We start from the raw sequence: 18888 nt of genomic DNA, 5'->3' as shown, positions 1-18888 counted from the left end.
CCCTCCACAAGGGTGGCCCCGCTAGAGAAATTGCTAACTACTACCCCATAGCAATCCTCTCTTCCTTAGCCAAGATCCTTGAGAAATGTATTCAGAAACAACTCCTAAACCATCTTACATCAAATAACCTTCTAGCAGACACCCAGCATGGCTTCCTCCACAAGCATAGTACTAATACCGCCCTAGTAGCTTTCACAAACTCCATTAACCACCTTATGAACAATGGTCAGCTAGTCTCTGCAATTTGCCACTTACAGCCTCAGTAAATCAACCCTAATATGGTTCCACAGCTATCTATCAAACCAGCAACAAGCTACTAGATGGGACCACAATCTCTCCCCTCTACTGACTGTCAACACTGGTGTACCCCAAGGGTCCATACTGGGCCCCCTTCTCTTCATCATCTTTACAAATAACCTTTTGTCTGCTACCCAACTAGCTTCAATCATACAGTACGCTGATGACACAAGTCTTATTTTATCAGCCCCCTCCCCCCCTTGAACTCCAACACAAAATGCAAAACCATTCAAGGAAAATTAATATTTCCTTTCTAGCCACCAACTCATTCTTAACCCTAAAAAGACTAAGTTAATTATATTCACAAATAAATCTAACAAAAACAACTCCCTACCCCTCTCTATTCTATCCACAAATGGTACTAAAACTGAGCCAACAAACCAGGCCAAACTCCTAGGTATTACCATAGATGACCGACTAAAATTTGACTTCCATGTATTCCAAAAAATCAAAAAAGTCCATGCTAAACTCGGTGCTCTCTATAGGGCTAAACCTTATCTAACACCACAAGCCAGGCTAGCCACTGTCAGATCTCAGCTTCTATCTACTCTATTATATTGCACACAAAATTTCACCAACTTATGCAAAGCCGACTTCCAATACCTTGAGTCCTGCTACAACAAAATAGATAGGTTTGCCACCAATCTCTCTCATAAAGCTCAACACTGTACTGCTCTTAAAGAACTGAACTGGCTCAAGCTCCCAAACCTCTTAACACTAAACCAACTTACCCGTACCCACAAAGTTATTCAAAATGGAAATGACTGCCCTACAGTTTCAACCCTGGTCCAACTACATGTCAGCAGCAGACACCTCAGGTCTGCCAACAGACCACTGCTCAAAATTATACAGTCTCATAACTCCCTTGGAGACGCCCGCTGTTCTAGCAAAATTGCTAAGTACTGGAATTCCCTTCCACTAAACATACAAAGTACTCCCTCCTATCATGCTTTTAAATTAAAACTAAAATAACACCTTAAAAACAACTGGCTATGCCTCTGTTGCTCTCCTGAATAATTTTTCTAATGTTTCAGCTCCACCTCGCCTTTTTTCCTATATACAGACCATAGCTTTTCTCTCTTCTTGCATGAATTGTCAGTCTTTTCTTGTTTGAAGTCCTTCTTTTTTTTCCACTTGCATCTCTGGTCTTACTATCTTATTACACTCACTAATACTTTTTTTCTCACAAATCTATCTAGATACTAGCTATCTGTCTTTTTTCACATTCTTAATTTATCTGTAGATAAATTATTAGCTAATTTCAACATTATATCATATACACTGATGTGTACTCTAATGTCAAATACTATAAATGTTGCACTGTTTGTTGAAACTGACTAATTTGTATTGATTCATACTGTTTTTGTCTACTGTCTAAATTGTATTGTATGTTGTGGAGCTTTTTTCACCGAGTCTCCGCTGAAAATGGGCTCTCTAGCCTAGTCAGGCACTACTGTATACAAATGTAAAATAAAAAATAAACTAAAGAAGCAGATATTTAATCATTGTAACTATTTTTGAATAGAGAGTTGATGATTCTCATTTGTGCTTGTCTACTGATTGCTGAACAAAACATCATCAAATCTCATCTGGAAGTATATAATGAATATGAAATACACATTTAGAAGTACTGCTGTATGCAAAAATGCACTTTTTTCATAGTTTGTTCTATGAGATGCCATGTAAGCAGTGAGTGATGTCACAACTCATCAATCACAACTGGATTGGTTTTAACTCACTGAGTGATGTTGGTCACAGCAAATCACTATCAGGACAATTTTTATTATAACACTGACAATGAGTCACTTTTTCCTTTTCTCTGTGGTTGTGTAACTGGAGAATTTGCATATATAAGTAAGGGTGTGTGTTGGGGTTTGAGGTGTAGGGAGGCTTGCCCCTTGCTCTTTTTTTAGCTTTCTCCGATTGTTATTCAGCCATTCATAGTGAACTCTTTTCACATGCATTTATTGTAGGGTAAATCTATTTTCCCCAAGGAGCAGCTGCCATGGACAGAACATATTAAATAAAGTACGACTGGAATCATATCTCTGTGCATTAATGGTATGGAAGAAAGTTGCCTCCCCCCAGCAAATGCTACATTCTATTTTTAAATTTAGACAAAATTCAAAACCTTGATGTTCAGGATTATAATCTGTTGCTATCCCATCTCACTACTTGACTGTTCACATAGTAACTTCTCCAATCCCTATAAGCAGACATAGGATTGTTAGACAGAGGCCGTCATTTTTGCAAGGACTCCTTTCCAGAACTAAAACTGCAGGTCTCTAGGATAGTTGCTAAAAATGTGGACACATGCACATGCACACACACACACACACACACACACACACACACACACACACACACACACACACACACACACACACACACGCACACACACACGCACACACGTAAACATTTAATACTATAGTTGAAAAGGCAGATTTCTGTGTTACATGGCTTTCATTCAAAATGGCAGTTATGCATCTGGCATATTCTCCAGAACTTCTCTTTAATCTCAGAAAATTCTCAAAAACTATGGAAACCAGAGGGATTTTCCTTGGATTGTGTACAATGCAGTCAAAGATTCTCCACACTGTGGAAATAAAAATCGACCATTAGCAATGATCATAGAGTGCTGACTGGCACAAAATATTTGGCTTTTAATGGTACGCAGCTTTACTTTCAGTATACTTTTTTCAAAACTAGATAAAAGCCTTCACATCTCTGTACAATAATATTTTTTACACTTGAATGCAAATGAACTGCAAACAAGAAACTTTCAATAACTGCGACACTTCTATGACATTATTTAGAAAATGTCATCTTTGAACAATTCTATCAATGTATAATACTTCTTTTAAAATTATTCTTGCTACTTTACTATAGAGTATAGCTACAATTAAATTGTAATGTGTCATGTCTTTAGCTTACAGTGCTTCAGTTTTAGAAATGGAATTAGTTGGTGTTGAAATAATTTAGGCTATACAAATATAATCATCATTGGTGGAAGTAAAAAGGCACAAAGAAAATACCAAGCATAAGAAACATGGATTTTATTTTGTATACTTACTTCGGTAGAAAAAAGGGAACTATTTATACAAAATAAATGCAGTATAAAACAAAACTGTCCTGTTTACATTAAAAACTAGAACAGAATAACTGAGGTCTAACTTAGACTACATAAAGTATCTTCAACTGTAAGTTTAAGGAATGAGTTTTGTGATAATCACTGAAATCACTAGTTAAAAGTTATGCTTTCAAATTTTATAGTACAAAATATTTTGTGGATCACAGAGTTTAGACTCCTACAAATTTAATTTATTGATTTTGTTGTTGCTTCTTTCTAGAAATGACCGTTTATCACTTATTTAATTGGGATGCAGTGATTCATTTGTTTGTATACACTGTCTATTGGATCTGGTTTAACACAGTTTCAGTGGCTTTTTATGAATGGTCTGATTCATGGACATTTTTACTGTAGCTCTGAGGAAATTTTAAGCATAGCCATAAGATTCTACCAATAGTTTTGGCATTATTTTAGTAGTGTAGTGAGGGCTATGTCAATTTGTTAGTTTAGTTATATTTTTGAACGTAGTACAATTTTAGTTTGCTGGTTGTGCTGTTTTCTGATTGACTGGATGCATATTTCTTAGCTGTCCAGAATTTCAAAGAATGTCTAGATTTTTTCCTCACATTTTTGTTGTGTTCTTCTTGGAATTTGTTTTTCCTGGCAAATCACTGAAAACTGAAGTCACTAAATAATGTATTTCAGTTTCAGACATATGTTATTCTAAAAATTTTCTTAATTTATAAGAGCAATTTTTAAAATCTGTGCTTATTTTTGGTGTTTGCCCTCATATTGTTTTTGGCTTTACCTAAATTTTAAGCACCAGGAGATTGACAGATATCCCTGACTATACTAATATTTTTACTTTATTATTTTTTCTTTTTTAACTATGACTGATTTATGCAGCTGCAGTTGATTTGGAGGGTTATTTTTTTCATGTAGAGTGTGTATGTAGTTTAGTTTTTTTTTTTTTTTGCTTAATATGTAGATACATTTGCCGATAATAAGTACATAATGTACATGAATATAAACATGTATAAACTGAAATAGGATACATGGATTTAGTATACCCAGATATGTAAGTATGTCATTAGTATGAAAAGAAATATGTAAGCAAAACTATGAGAACACGATGATGTAAGAGATGCTGTTATTTCTAATCCAGGATTATGGAGACGTGAGCAAAGAGTGCAGTAAACAGTAGAAGGGCATGAGTGATAACCTAAATATGTAGTTAAATGTTTAACAGCAGTTGTAAATGCCAGTGTCTGACAAGAGGCATAGACGATTAAGGAGCTGTTAACAAGTTGTTTCCTGTGGTCCAGTGGTGATTCCCTCAGTCTCCTTTGCCTAACTGTGTGACTTTGAGAAAGTCACTTAACCAGACACACTGCTCCCAGGTGAATCTGAAAGCAGTCCATGGAGATCAGTTTTATACCCCAGAAAACAAATACAAACAAATAAAATAAAACAACAGAATGAATGAAGTCATGGGCTATGACTCAGTGGCCTGTTGTGTGAAAAGCACTATAAGTGTTGGGGATGGGGTCCGTGGCACATCCATGTTATGAAGAACCAAAGGTAACAACATTTAGTAAGTCAGTGATGCAGTGGGCAACCCTCTCTTCCACAGATGGTCAGAGGTTCCATTCCGCTACACGAAATAAGTATCAAAATGCTATTTTCAGTGCTGTTCAAACAGTGTTATCTCACAGCTGTGTAACTGGCAAAAGCATCAGAGCATGAGACAAAACCCCGAAATCACTGCTCAGCTGTAAAATCTCACAAAAAGTGCCACTAACATAATATAGTTACTAAGGACAGCAGCTGCAATTGTTCATGGTTTACAGCATAAAATCCAATGACACCACTCTTACACATGTTCTTGATGAAAGAGGAAAGTCCTGCCAGGCATTTTTAAATAACTAATATTTACTGTAATACAAAGCATCATCAATGTGTAGAATGGAAAAAAAACAGATATCAAAACTTTGGATTTAAAATTAAAAATCAATGAGAAAATGGGAAATGCTAGGTGGTCTTTTTTCACTTTTGCTAAGACAGCAGTTTCTTTGTTTCTATGTCAGTAGTTTTGGAGTCTAGTTTAGCATTTACTTCCACTGTTTACTTTTAAAGTGGATGACCATATTTGTATCAATATCTGTTATGGCTGAACGTTTTTGTGTGTTTCTCTTTTCTATGCTAGGTAGGCAACCAGACTGCTTGTGTTTACAACTCATACAGATATTTTCCAGGTACTGAAACTTAATGAAATAAAAAGTCTTCACTTTAAAATAAGGAGATGGTATTCTGATGTATGCATGCATTTCTTGCAGGTCAGTTTGTGAATGCTTCTCAAAAATAGATCATTCTTAACTTTCTGTATCCCCGTCCCAAATCTGGTTTTGGTTGTTTCCTCAATTCCCTGGAGAAGATAGGTAATGAGTAAAGCATATTGTTTAGAGAAGTACGTAGCTACATTTGTGGGAAACAAAAATAAATCACAGTGAACATGGTAATCAGCTGCTAAGATCAGGGTTTGAATCCCCAAATCTCCAACTTGTACTTTATATATGTTTGAAGTGTAAGAAAACTACATAACTTTTTCTCCTGCATCTGCCCTGAATGAAAATCCCTCTGGAGAAACCAGAAGCACTGTGGGAGAATAAATAAGGATAATCTATACTACATTTTTGATATTCATGAATTTATTTAATTTCATAGATATGGTAAAATGTATACACTAGTATATTTTCTAATTGCTTACTAAATTATTAAAAGTCAGCTGCTGCACTCTTTCTAAAACTCACTGATGCAGAGGCCATCTGGTAAATTTCTTTAACAGACATATTATTAGTAAAGTACAATTCCATTGCCAGAGATTTCTGATAATAAGCAATGGGGGACAAAAATAAACACAATTTAATAATTTGTAAGATAGATAAAGATAGTGAAAGGTCCATATTTATTAAGAATCTGGCATCTTAATATAGGAAGGAGGTGTGTGTGTGTGTGTGTGTGTGTGTGTGTGTGTGTGTGTGTGTGTGTGTGTGTGTGTGTACGTACTTATGCATGTGTGCCTGTGTATATACATATGTACACCCATTTTATTATGATTTCTTGGTAACTTCTGGTATCGTGGTGCGTGCTGGATTGTGATGCAATTTGCATATTTATTTTGAACTGCAAATTTTAATGTGACATTCACTAAAGAAATCTATACAAACTACACAACCTACATTAGAAATGTAGCTAATTTAATGTAAAAACATTGACACAATAAATGTGTGTACCAACATGTATACAGTTAAAATTTGCTGTTTAACTGCCTGAAGTTGTACGGGTATAGTGCCATGATGTAGCTGTCTGGTTCCCTCATGCTTAGCTTGCTTTGAGCCTCTCATATCAATGTGCTGGTGAAATGCTGATGACATCTAAATCATTTAGTTTGTGTTATTTGTCACTTTACTGTTACTTTCAGATAAATGGGAATTTGCCTGACCAGAGCATCTTCCCTCTTAATTTATTCAAAGCTTTCATTTGTCCAGTGGCTTAGCACATTTCCAGTGGCAAAAATGTGTATAAGATAAATACATTTAAAACAATATGACATGCTGCATGTGTTACTCACCTGCATTTTAACAATGGTGGATACAAGTTATGGCCTGAAGAATGGCGCTAGTAGTGTATATGTTTCACTTTGCTAAATATTAGTAATGAATGAAAGTAATCCACAGTGTACCTACCACTGTTTTTATTTTAACACTTTTATTGAATTATCACGTAAGATATAAGCAAGCATACATTTATAAAAAAGAAAACAAAACATATTGAGGTATTCCCAATCACAAACAAAATAACATGAAACACTGTTCTGACAGGAGGGTATACTACAATGGTATAGAAAAAAAAAGGTTTAATCTCCATGTAATATGACAAACCTCATTGAAAGCTTTGCAAACCTAGTGTTGGGCTTGTCCTGCTTCTTATATAAGTAAATGTTACTCAATCCAGCTCTTCAGAACTGCTAAAGCTTACACAGGATTTGGAGAATCACACCACTCTGATGAGAGGGGACAGGTTTACGTATGTGTGTAATTATTTATTAATTTAGCATGACTATACTGGGATAATCTTAGTGAACAAATATCCAGGGTGGAAATGCTCCCAGAACCAATATATGTATTTATGTGATATCATTTTATTGTATCTTTAATGCTTAATCATTGATATAAGAGTAAATATTAGTAATCATAATAATAATAATAATAATAATAATAATAACGGTGTAAGTGCATTACCAAATCTGTACAATCAGTATTAGAGACATATTACAGTGTTATATTTTTAAGCAAATGACAGACTCGGGTGCAAAAATATTTACAAAACTCTCTGTATCAAATCATTATGTGTGACATGTAAATTTAGCTTGAAAAAAAATAAAATTTTAGCTTTTTAGCACATTGGTTCAAAAGTACACAGTAGAAAGTAAAGGCTTTTGTAGCTGTTCCATCCAAAATGTTTTAATATATTAAACCGTACATCTTAGTGATAAATATTAATTAAAAAATACTCTAAACAAGGAAAAATGCACAACAGACATAGTTTCAACTTGTTTGTGGAAAAAGAACTTTTCCACTTATATTCCTGTGTTATGAAAGAACCAACCTTAGTGATATGTTTGCCAGAAATTATCAACTGATTGTCTACCTCATAAACTGTAGAAAGCCACAATTTGGTAAGTGGAACAATGTTAATGAGCACATCTATGACGCCTTCTCAGATCTTTTAAAGCACTTATAATGCAACGTATATTTCACAATGTATGCGAGATGGCAGCATAACTTCATATCAACACACACTCAGGTATCCTCTTGGATATGATTTTTTCCTAAAACTTATTGATTTATAGTGTAATCATACATCTCTGCTGTTTACTGGATACTATAATATGCACACAAGCTTTACAAATTAGGTCTGCATAATAATAAATCTTTTCTTTTTCACATGTAAAAGGGGTGACTTTTCAGTAATTAAAAAAGTATCTTTTTCGTGTTTAGCCTTTAATAAACATTTCTGCAGATGATCTGTTTGAAATGTATCATCTTACCCCACCACAAGACTTATCAAACCAAGACCACCAGAAGCAACAACTGAGTCATCCGGCCTAATTGCCTTGATGAAGAGAGAATGCAACTTCATAATCTGCAGCTTAGGTAGAGCTGGAAGATTTGCATACAAGTGCCATTCATCTACATCAGTAGCTCAACATTTCTTCACAATGCAGAAATCACTACAAAAACAGACCAAAAAACTTTCTTTTTTTTGGCAGGAGGAAGTAAGATATGCTTTTAGTGAAGCTAATGAAACATAACTGATGCACAAGACAATATTAAAGCAAAACAATATTAAAAAACAGGGGTTACAATGTTACAGATATTACAGCTTATGAAATGTATGGCAAATTCTAATGAATTGTGGCATTGCTATTCCTCAGTTTTACATTGCTGGTGTAGTGGCTTACTAGTACACCCTTCCTTGGAGGGTTAGCATAATGGTTAAGGCCTTAACCTCACAGATACAAGGCACAGGGTTTGAGTCTGACTCTGGTTATTGGCTAGGCTTCTAATAGTTTGTTGACTGATAGCCTAGTATTTTCCTATGAACATACAATGCTGCCACACATTAATGTTGGACTTTCTGGATGGCGTGTTTTGTCCACTGTATGCTTATTTATGAAACAAGCCAACTACTCCACGTTGAAAGCATTCTTGTATCATCTGGCAGCTTTTGTTTTGCTATTATCCTGTTTCTGGTCATCACAGATTTTTCTTTTCATTTAGCTCAGCTCAAGCAAACAGCACCATTTTTATTATTACTTTGTAGCCTTTCAATGTATTAGTCATAGTCATACTGAGTGTACAGGGTTCAAAACTGTAATACAGTCTGGGTGTAGAGGGTCCAAAACTGTAAAACAGTCTGGGTGTAGAGTGTTCGAAACTGTAAAACAGTCTGGGTGTAGAGTGCTTGAAACTGTAATACAGTCTGGGTGTAGAGTGTTCGAAATAGCAAAACAGTCTGGGTGTAGAGTGCTCAAAACTGTAGTACAGTCTGGGTGTAGAGGGTTCAAAACTGTAAAACAGTCTGGGTGTAGAGTGTTTTAAGCTGTAATACAGTCTGAGTGTAGAGTGCTCAAAACTGTAATACAGTCTGGGAATAGAGTGTTAAAAACTGTAAAATCATCTGGTACACCAAATAATTTCATTTATTTGATCTACAAGTACAGAAGTCCTTTTTCCTGTATGCACATTTATTCATCCTCTGTTATGTGTATAAAGCGCATGCTTTTTAAAGTGTGACAATCAGCTTGTTTTTTTATCATTAATGTGTATGTTTTCTTTTTTTTTGTGATATAGACACTCCTTCACCATGTTTATATAGAAATGGATGTAAAATGCCAGACTGTCTTAAGTAAGCAATATTTTGCCTAATTCATCTGCTTCACTAATAGCATGCACATTAAAATAAAATGCAAGAAAAACAGGAATAACTTAAGCAACTGGATCATAACACCATGAAAAATATTCATTTAGGTATTGAATGCTCATCACTTACAATATGTTTTAATATTTATTTCTCGTAATTAGTCATTTTATAAACATAGCACATCACTGTAGGCCAAGTAAAAATAAGTCTGTATTTAAAGCTGACAGCATTTGGCTGTGTCTCATACCTTTACACTGTTAGATGAGAGTGTAGCATGGTATTTTCCTGCATACTCCAATACATTTTGTACTGATTTAAGTGAAGGTGTTATGGCACTGGATGTGTATTTGCAGACCATTAAATATGTTTTTATCTTTAATTGCAAAAAACATGACTTCGGAGAACTGAGGGAAGGCAATGTTATAAAAAAAAGTAAATGTTTGTTTTGGCGTTTGGGATATGTGTGACTACAGCACTGTTAGAGGTACGTTCCTCTGTGCCAGTTCTGTCATAATGGTATGATATTTCTCAGTTTCCTGCTTAGCTTTCAACAAAAAGAGCACTGACTGAGTTACTGACGCACTTTTACCATTTTAACTGCCAGGGTTTAATGGATGCTGCACAGTTCCTTAAAGGGGCAGCATCAGGTAAAAACTGCAGTACAGAAATAACATTTGCTCTGTTATATTTGTGTATGTTCCTGTTTTGTGCTTGATGAAGCTTTTCAAGCTGCTGGAAGGGCATATGGACACAAATATCTGTATAACTGGAGAGCAACTTCTTGCTTGCTTTTGAGCAGGTTAATGGCTGTACAGTTATATACCCATGTTAAGTGTTCGGCAATATGAGAAGTTATCTGCCACTCTTTCTGCCTCTGTAACACTGGTTCAGACCTCATCACTTCTACCACTAAAGCTCATAATATTACAGACTATACAAAGCAACACTTGCATTGTGTCAGACAATTGCTTTGGAGAGAATGTTGCAGGTAAGTTGAGCTCTAGTCACTGTACCCATTTTTAACCCAGGCATGAGTAGTAACCAAGGAGTCTAGACTAGCAGGCAGCTGAAGTGTCAACAATGAGCCAGACAATCAACATCTGTTAAAAAGAACACTCAAAAGACGGAATACTGTGAGTGAAAGAGATCAACTCAGAATTTTTAAAATTAAAGCAAGGAGAGGACAGCATGTCAGTTTAGAGACAAGGCTGACATATATGATGCTAACCACTAAAGACGGAATAAACAGTTAGTGAGTCACAATTACCTCTATGAATGCCTGCATCAATGTTTTTGCAGTCAGGAAGAGGGACCCACTATTTCGCCGTGGCTTGCCAAAAAGATTGTCTATGCATATACATGTATGTAGCATAAGATCTGTGGCACTGGAATGATGCAGAAGCTTAGCAAATCCTTCTTTGCAATGACTGCTCATTGCTACTGCGTTCTAAAGAGTCAGTATAAACCACACTTAAAAAGGACAGCTGGTTTCTTGTTTGGAGATGTTGCAGAGTGGCAAAACAAAGCCGGTAGATACTGGAATCTGAAATTATTCCGCAGCCTGGTACAATAGAAGCCTAAGTAAAATGAGCTCTCCTGTATTAGTTTCTACAGCAGTACTGAGACAAATGCTATTGGACCGGTGTCTCTGTTTATTTAGTTATTTTAAACAGCACAACTTGTAAGAGTATTTTCAGGGATAACTCAATCGTTAGCATAGGAAAAGGGAACATAATTTCAACACTGCATTTCTATGAAGTATATTCTGCAAGGATGGCGGGGCAGAGAGACCATCAAAATAAGCAGAGATGTATATCGCTTCAAGCAATACAGAAATATGCAGTTCTGAGACAGATAAGGTTTAGTCAGGCTTAAGAACTGATAACAAAACAAAGTACCATAAACAGCTCTTTTCTGATAACTGCTGTAGTGTCTTTATTGGCTTAAAGATACTAACAAACACAATAGACATACAAGAAAACAGACCGGAAACATTGTACTTTTTCCTCAGTAAGTCTTCACTAACATAGAGTCACTTTCATTCAGATACGGAGCAAAGTGCAAGGCATTAATAATCAATACCACAAGATACCAGTCTGAGCTGGGCATTTTGATGATACTAGCTGTGGTGATGCTGGGAAGTGTGTGCAGTCCAGCACATGTCTGCCACTTGCTGACTTATGGGAAAAGTACAATGTCATGGTAGGATAGCTACCCAGTGTGATTGACACTGGAATTTGTTTTGTGTACTAGGGGATAGTGCATCTAAACATCACACTGCATCTACCATTAACCTTGAAAGAAAAAAAGAAAGCACAGTCTAACACCACCATCACCAAACCCAGCTTTTAGGATAGAATCAAATCCTCTTAGCTTAGCTAAGCTGTCTAATTCTGTGGAAGAAAGCGAGAAGTAAATCTGCCCAGCACACTTAAGTAACATGACTGAAGAAATAATCTGGAAGTAATCATATGGGTAGACCTGAGCTAAATATTAACCATTAAAGCTGATATTTCTCACATTAACAATAACAATGGGAGAAATGTCAGTTCAATAACACTAAACAGGCAGTGGCATCACACATTAACCAATGTTTCCATCACATGGTTGCTAAAGGGTCAAGCAGAGGAGTAATCATTTGTACAGGGGAAAAGACAAACAAGAAGGCCATGCACTGAGCTGGTAAGTAATGACACGTCCTGCAACAACTATACCCAGTATGGCATAGCTGAATTTCGAAGTGCCAGGGGAGAGTGAGATAGCATTCTCTAAATTTTACTATGAGGATGTTATGTGACAAGAAGCTAAATGTTTGGCACAATGGACTTCATCTGATACTCTTCATGAGACAATGGTGTCAGAAAAAAGAAACACTCTTGACTGATCACATGATTACAAGGAACAGGAAAAAAGTATATGTCCATTTTTTGTTCTTGCTTGACCGAATTACTTATCAGTAGAAAGATGCTGTCTGATGCCATTACTGAATGATACTTCTGAGAAAGCCCCTGCCCATCTTATGTGTGCTGACCCTAACCTTACACATTAACTTTCAACCCCCCTTTTGCTAACAGTACCACTATTCAGACAAATTTGGTCTAAAAGGTACTGTTAGGGGATTGTTTGAGTGGTCAGAAAAGGAAGCTATTTGTTTTCTTGTTTTGATAATTTGGGATTCATTGTTTTTGTTAGGGTTTTTGTTTGAGAGATCAGAAAAGGAAGGTATTTGTTTTTTCTATTTTGATCATCTGTGATTCAGTATTTTTCTTGTTTGGGTAGGTTTCTTTCTGAAATGCCAGCAGTGATTCAGTAGTTGTGCCCTTTGACATATCCATCCACAGCCCCTTTTACCATTGTTTTTTTTATTTTTGTACATGGGGCTGAAGTGTCACTTTAACAGTGACAATCATCTAGAGCCAAGGTTCACACCACCAAGTGGCTAGCATAGGTGTGTTTGTGTGTGTGTGTGTGTGTGTGTGTGTGTGTGTATATATATATATATATATATATATATATATATATATATATATATATATACACACACACATATATATATATATATATATATATATATATATATATATATATATCTATTAGCCCTTAATTTAATTAGCTAGACAGTATTTAATGATGCTTACTGACATCATTTGGTTGATAAAACAGATGGTCAACACTTGTGTGAGATTGTACAATCTCTGGGATTGGGGAATATGCCAGTTCTCCAGTCCTGTGCAATCTCAGAATCTGAGTACATAATTAGAATGGGATGTAGGAGGAAGGACTTGGCCTTAAAAAAACAGTGTTTTAAAGTTGCATACTCTAATATTATATTCCTTGGAGCATGTGCAATTACATGTCAGAATTATTTTTTTCATTATTTGGTGTCACCATTAAGCACATTGATGTTTGGGTGTTTTGTTTTCTGTAAGTATACACACACACACACACACACACACACACACACACACACACACACACACACACACACACACACACACACAAACATACATGCATAATTACATAAGCATTCACAAACAAACACAGGCAGATTCATTTTCCTTCTATTTTGACAGTTATGCAGGCCCTCCATAAATGTATTTAAAGTGTTATTAATGTGATCTGAATTACATGGTTTATTGTGGCAATTTTATTTTTGAGATATCTTTTATCCTGGAACACTTTTTAGTTTAAAGTGTTTTTTTCCCTTCAGAATGAACCCTAATATAACAATATCTTATGCACCCTTACTTTGTTTTTATCCTTTTAGCCATTTTGAAAATGTTGCAAAAAGTATGTAATTGCACCAGTTTAATGTATTTTAACAGTCTCATTTGGGAAATGCACAGTTTCTAAGTGTATGTTGTCTATATGTGTTTTGGAGACATGCAGAATGCATACTGCAGTGCATCACGGAATGTCTTGATGGAAGTATTCCAACAATGGAAGGTTTCAGGGCTGTTGCTCCAAGTTATAAACTCCATGTTCTCAGTGTTAAGTTGAATAGATTCAAGGTTAATGTAGCATTTGTCTGTTTGTACTTCTCATGGGCAGGATACACTGGTGCAACCAAGAGCTGACGAGCATCCAGTTTGGGGGTATGGCGGTTGTATCTTTGTTATGTGAAGGCGATGTTGCCATGTGTGTGCTCTCCAGCGTATGTTGGAGTAATTCACTGCTGAGTGTTACGTAATGAGAATAAAAATATAAAAATCAGCATTTCCGCACAGATGAAGTGAGTTTGATGGGGCAGGGGTGGTGGGAAAAACAGCCCACGCCAGATCACCTATCCTGGGCTGCGGGTGAGAAGGATAAGGAGCCTTTGTGCAATCAAGACAATGTCTTGATGGAGACTGGGACATGTTTCCAGGGTTTAAGGGAGGTTACTGCAGTAGCAGGGAGTATGAGTGAACTGATGTTCTCTCTCTCTCTCTCTCTCTCTCTATATATATATAGATATATCTATATGTATGAGAGCATGATGATGTTTGGCACTTATTGAAATCCTCACTCCCATATGCTTCAGCACCAACGTTGCTAATCAAACTAGGGTTATGGGAGTCACAGTGAGGGCTCTTTTCTTCTGTACTATGGAGCTTGGGAAGAGTTATTCTTTTTCTAATCTATCTGTTGTTTCATCCATGCACAAATGTATTTTTCAGTTTGTATTCTCTGCTGTAAAGCTTGTTATGATATTAGACTGAATGTAGATCTGATTATGTTATAACCCAGGGGAAGAAATTCAGAGTCCTGTATAATAGGTTTAAGCCAAATCTCAGTTGCAGCAAAGACATCAGTGGTATAGTGGTTTAGCCAAGCATAAATGTCAATGCCTTTGTTAAATATGCTTTTAAAATTTACTGTAAGAAGATTTAGGGCCTTGTTAGGGGAATGGGAACTGAAGGTTGGATAGGACCTGGGTTTGGGTGGATGTCATCAAATAATGGATGCAGGAGAGAAGTAAAGTCTATCTATAAGTAAAGTCTATCTATGATGGCATTCTTTGCTGAGAAGGGTAAGAATTCTACTTTGTAGTTAGGATGGTTTGTGTAAAGTATTTTTGATTTGGAGTAGTGGAAGGGACCAATGTGAAATAATACTCATTACAGGTGATGTAAATGTTAAAGCTGGTAGTCAAAGAATACCTGAAGTAATAGGCAAGTTCAGCGTTGGTATATGAAATGATGCGGAACATGAACTATTGGAATTCTGCCGTGATAATTCACTTGTCATAGCAACCTTTCTGTTTCAGTGACATAAGTGATACCAGGTGGTCAGTGCTGAGACTGACTATATACTTTGCAGTTACAGATGGAATAGTTCTATACGGACAGCACAAAAAAAATAAATAAAAAAATACCCGGAGCTGATGTATCTCAGAGAATCAGCTTCTGTTGCAAAGTTTCGAATCCGAGTAAAGAAAACAGGAAAAGTAATCAGGCCCACAGGCTATGAATGCAAAAATATTCCAGATGAATATATAGTTGAGATGAAGGGCAGATTAATGGGATTAGGGTATGTGGACAGAACACCTGAAGAACCACAAACAGAAGTTTGATAAATTGTCCTGTGGGTGGCAGCAAAAAATATTTTGAACAGAAAGAAGATTAAGAAGGCAAAATGTCTGTCTGTCTGTCTGTCTGTGGAGGCTTTAGAAGTGTCAAAAGTCAATGAAGATGCAAAAGCATAAGTGTAGTTTCACAGAATGGCAAGAAGAGGTAAATGTATATTAAAATGAACAATAGAAAGGACTGAAAGAAGATAGTAGAATGGGAAAGGCAATCATTTCTTTCAAGATGATCAGCAATAATCAGCAAAATTTCCATGTAAAAATGTACGTGGTAAAAGATAAAAATGGGAGGAGGCATAGCAAAAGTAGAAGATATTAAAAGCGATGGCAGGTATCAACCCCACGACACACAGGAATAAAGCAGTGACTGTGATCCAAGCAATCCATGTTTGAGTAGCAGCACTGATGTTAAAGAGTACAGGCCAGGAAGGATGGCAGTGACTGGCTGCTGCCTTCTTACCTATGCTGGAAAGAAGGTGGCTCTGGCTTAGCTCTTGGGTGACACCTCAAGACAGCATGACGTACTTCACCTGTAGATCACAAGCTCGCAGAAGAAGTGAAGCTAGGTAGGTTGTGTCTGTAAGGTACATATGCATCCTACAGTAGGCAGCTATGGTAGAGTTCGACAAAGCTATTATATGGTGTTAGGATCTCCAGGGGGAGGGTGATCTAACCTATGGACTGGCTCACTCCGTAACATCTGAATCTTACCTCTCACAAGGAAAAGGACTGATGAGCAGGGAACTGGGGAAAATGTGCTGTAGGGCTCTTGCCATAGTGATAGGAGGAGCTCAGCTTTGGTCCTCAAAGGGAACACTGCTGAATGCACTGAGGAGGGGTAAAAAAGAGGTGTCAATAATATACATAACTATGCAAGAAGGAACCTAGCATTACTGATAAATAAAATGATAATGAAGTTATGAATAGAAATTTGCAAAAACTTAAACTTAACAGACAGGCCTAGTGTACTAAATTTACTGAGGTCATGGAGAGTTGGATTTAACTAAATGAGTAAACAACATTTTTGCCATTAGCCAAAGGAATAACGATTCTTTATTTGAGTTCCCTGGAGAGGTTTCAGGTTTGTGTGAAATGCTTGTAATGTAAATATATGGCTGCAAAAGGGAAATGAAGGTTTGAGGAGAGTGTGCAAGATAAAGTGTTTGACTAGAGGGTGGAGCAGAGAAAGGAAGAGGGTTCGGATTCTCTCTCTCTCTAAAGTAGTGGTCCTGAATAATATTAGGAAAGACCTCAACTGCTACATTGTCTTTGGAGACTAGAATCTGTTGCCAAGAGTGATGTAGCTGTTGAAGAGGGGGCGTTGAGTTTGATGGGCTACAGATAGTTAAAGCTGAGGCTTAGGTTAAATGTAACATGGAGCAGCAGGAAGAGAGAGGAGGATAAGTGGAATAGACAGTACAAAAGAACATTAAAACATTTGACTGACTGCAGGAATAAGACCCCTGCCTCACAACCAGCATCCAGAATTCAGTCCTGACCTCTAGTTACAGTCAGTGTTGAAGTTTTCACGCTCACCTAATACCTACATGAGTTTTCTCTGGGTATTCCACATTCCTCCACATCATAAGATATATATAGCAGCTTGGTGAGGTAGCTCTTACCAAACAATATACAAAAATAAACTGAAACTATCATAAAATAATATGCATAGCACAGCTGTGGCAAATTTTGTAAATAAAATTAGTACCTTAAATACAGCTTTCCTTCACAAAAAGAAGAAAGGTAGGAACCCTGGTGTACTAAGTGGGAAGGGATCTCATAGGTTTGCTGGTTAATGAAGCCACAATCAGTGGTGGATAATGTCAGCCAGTTCAGAATCATTGGCCCTTTCTGGAAGAGGTTTTGAGCCTGTAGTAGCAGTTTTTGGTGAAGTTCTACAGAGTAAACCTGGACATTTTCCTACACAAGGAAAGGAGAAAGAGAGAATTGCTAACAGAAATGTTGCTCTTGTTCTATGGGAATACACTTAAACATACTTTAAGTTATTTTGTCATTCCACATAATTATTTGGAAATAAACTGTATTTTCTGTTTGTATTCAATAAATCCATGTTATAAGATAATACCATTCTTATAAGATACTGCTGCATTTTATAGTCAAAAGATGTATATGTTTATCTATCCATATATCAATCTATCTTTGTTTGTCTATCTATCGATCTATCTATCTATCTGGCTCTCTATGTGGTGTGTGATGCAGTTTAACAAGGCACCACAAGCCAGTCCACTTGTATGGTTAACAAATGCAAAATAAATAAATAAACAAGGATCAACTGACGAATGTTAACATATGGGTAGAGGAGATTGCCCAAAATGTGTGTTTGACAGAAAATGTGTAGGAAAACGCATAATAACTAGTAGCCTGCTACCTTCTGTGTTTGAGAATCACTGGTTGGGCTTATCTACACTGCTTGGGTTATGATGGTACTGATGGGGAGGTGGTCAAACTAAGAGTTGAAAGAAGGACTTTATAATAAGTAGGAGTTAAATTGCTTTTCAGTATTGTTACTGAAGGCCAAGGATGTCTTGTTGGGACTGCCTTCTCTGCTGCAGTAAGAAATGTGTTGTTGTTGTTATGGTGGTACTGGTGGTGGTGGTAAAGCTTGTAGCCACATCAATGAAGTACCAGAGCTGTTGTCTTGGATATCTTGGTATATTGGGTTTGAAACTGAATAGGTGACTCTCTGAGCTGTGGCAAATTGAAATAGTTTATTTTGCTGTGGTGCGCATTGTTATGTTTATTTCAGTATTTGTCTCTGGCATATTTCTCATTCCAATTCCCAGGTTTTGTGCTCTAGTTTTACACAGAAAAAAATGAAAAATGAAGTACTATTCAACTTCTAGTTTTAAAACTGGCTTGCAATTCTGTTTTGTGGATTTCAAGTTAAATTGTTTTCAAGAAATCTAAAACACTTAACCCACTACATTAGAACATGACTTTGAATTCT

The sequence above is a fragment of the Protopterus annectens genome, chromosome 16.part0 (assembly GCF_019279795.1).
Source record: "Protopterus annectens isolate FY-2018-M chromosome 16.part0, PAN1.0, whole genome shotgun sequence".
Lineage (NCBI taxonomy): Eukaryota > Metazoa > Chordata > Ceratodontiformes > Protopteridae > Protopterus > Protopterus annectens.
The sequence above is the reverse complement of the archived record's forward strand: the minus strand, read 5'-3'. Positions refer to the sequence as shown.